The sequence below is a fragment of the Clupea harengus genome, chromosome 13 (genome assembly GCF_900700415.2).
Source record: "Clupea harengus chromosome 13, Ch_v2.0.2, whole genome shotgun sequence".
Taxonomy (NCBI): domain Eukaryota; kingdom Metazoa; phylum Chordata; class Actinopteri; order Clupeiformes; family Clupeidae; genus Clupea; species Clupea harengus.
In genome coordinates this window covers 28,616,740-28,619,308 of record NC_045164.1, presented here as the reverse complement: position 1 = coordinate 28,619,308, position 2,569 = coordinate 28,616,740, and positions in this window count along the sequence as shown.

The window sequence follows — 2,569 nt, the reverse complement described above, 5'->3', positions numbered from 1 at the left end:
TGTTGAGAACCGTATTAATGTCACCACTGTCAGAAGTCGGCCATGGGCCAGGATCTTATCTGATGCAGAGAGCCCACTATATAGAAGATGTGTGTCTGATACTTCTGGCAATCATTTTTATCACTAATGCTACAAACTCGCCAAAACACCTCGAAGCCCTCAGAGGTACGAAGGAAAAGAGCAGCCTTTATGTCCACAGTCCAATGTGCACCCGGCTCGGAATGATTCTGCCAAAAAAAAAAAAAAAAACTTAAATTATATCACAGTGATGTGAAAGTGCATCAATTAGCGATGACTGACAGACAGGGAAATTAACAATGGGTAAAATCAAATTATCATTAAAAAAAAAAAAAAAAAGGGAGTGTAGTTATACTTGTCTGTTGTTTCCAGTTCACCAGAAAGTCTCTCTTTATCTTTATGGTACATAGAAAAGAAAAGCAGGATACCAGGGCAGAAGCAAAAACGCTATTGGATGAGGCAGTCTTAGTGTTGGATAGCTGTATGCTTATTTGCAAGCCAAAAGTCTCCACCATGAAATTATGTTTTCTCCTAGCGAGTTACGCATGTATTACTGTCACATTTATACTCACATTTCATATCATATTACCTGTACATGTTTGCAAATGTATGGCTTGACTGCACACAGGATTGATGTGCTGTCTTAATTATGGCTGTGTGTCCCTGCCTGAATCGGTCTCTAGATGTCTCACTACTGGTGTGGGATATTGCATTTAGCGATCCGCCTGAGGTCGGTGTACTTGTTCTAGAGAGTGTTATGTTGTGTGTTGTGTGTTGTGTGTTGTGTGTTGTGTACTTGTTGTAGAGAGTGTTGTGTTGTGTGTGTTGTGTGTTGTGTACTTGTTCTAGAGAGTGTTGTGTTGTGTGTTGTGTACTTGTTCTAGAGAGTGTTGTGTTGTGTGTTGTGTGTTGTGTTGTGTTGTGTGTTGTGTGTTGTGTACTTGTTCTAGAGAGTGTTGTGTTGTGTGTTGTGTGTTGTGTGTTGTGTACTTGTTCTAGAGAGTGTTGTGTTGTGTGTTGTGTGTTGTGTACTTGTTCTAGAGAGTGTTATGTTGTGTGTTGTGTGTTGTGTGTTGTGTGTTGTGTACTTGTTGTAGAGAGTGTTATGTTGTGTGTTGTGTGTTGTGTGTTGTGTACTTGTTGTAGAGAGTGTTATGTTGTGTGTTGTGTGTTGTGTACTTGTGTACTTGTTGTAGAGAGTGTTGTGTTGTGTGTTGTGTGTTATGTTGTGTGTTGTGTGTTGTGTGTTGTGTGTTGTGTACTTGTGCTAGAGAGTGTTATGTTGTGTGTTGTGTGTTGTGTGTTGTGTGTTGTGTACTTGTTCTAGAGAGTGTTGTGTGTTGTGTTATGTTGTGTGTTGTGTGTTGTATGTTGTGTGTTGTATGTTGTGTGTTGTGTGTTGTTCTAGAGTGTTATGTTGTGTGTTGTGTGTTGTGTTGTGTGTTGTGTGTTGTGTGTCATGTTGTGTGTTGTGTGTTGTGTGTTGTGTGTTGTGTACTTGTTCTAGAGAGTGTTATGTTGTGTGTTGTGTGTTGTGTACTTGTTCAAGAGAGTGTTGTGTTGTGTGTTGTGTGTTGTGTACTTGTTTTTGAGAGTGTTATGTTGTGTGTTGTGTGTTGTGTTGTGTGTTGTGTACTTGTTCTAGAGAGTGTTATGTTGTGTGTTGTGTGTTGTGTGTTGTGTACTTGTTCCAGAGAGTGTTATGTTGTGTGTTGTGTGTTGTGTACTTGTTCAAGAGAGTGTTATGTTGTTGTGTTGTGTGTTGTGTGTTGTGTGTTGTGTACTTGTTCTAGAGAGTGTTGTGTTGTGTGTTGTGTACTTGTTCAAGAGAGTGTTGTGTTGTGTGTTGTGTGTTGTGTGTTGTGTACTTGTTTTTGAGAGTGTTATGTTGTGTGTTGTGTGTTGTGTGTTGTGTTGTGTGTTGTGTGTTGTGTACTTGTTGTAGAGAGTGTTGTGTTGTGTGTTGTGTGTTGTGTACTTGTTGTAGAGAGTGTTGTGTTGTGTGTTGTGTACTTGTTCTGGAGAGTGTTATGCTACCTGGTTGGAGTTCATATTGTCTTATCTGCACGTGTGTGTGTGTGCACGTCAGTTCTGTGTCTGTGTGTCCCACTGGCATGCATGAGAGAGCACCAAGAACATAGATCCACTGTAGGCCTATATTAGCATGTGTGTTATTGCAGACAGCCCCACTGTATATTAGCATGCGTGTTATTGCAGTCATAGTCATAGCCCCACTGTAGGCCTACAATTTTCATGTTTTACACCTATACAGGGATACTGGAAGTGCTGTGTGTGTCCTGCTGGTAACAAGAGGTAGGCTAATCAGCGAATGTTGCATTTGTTTCACCAACTTTATTAGGAGACGGGCAAACACCTGTCTCTGCGCTTAAGCAGCGTCTCAAATCTCAAACTCCGCCCATGGGCCTATGTGTTTACATGTTTACGCCCAAATTAATAAAGGCTATACTATAAAACAAACACACAAGTTGGCTATCATAAAAGTTTTTTTTATCATCGCAAATTAGCATATTTTCGGAATACCGAGTTTTCG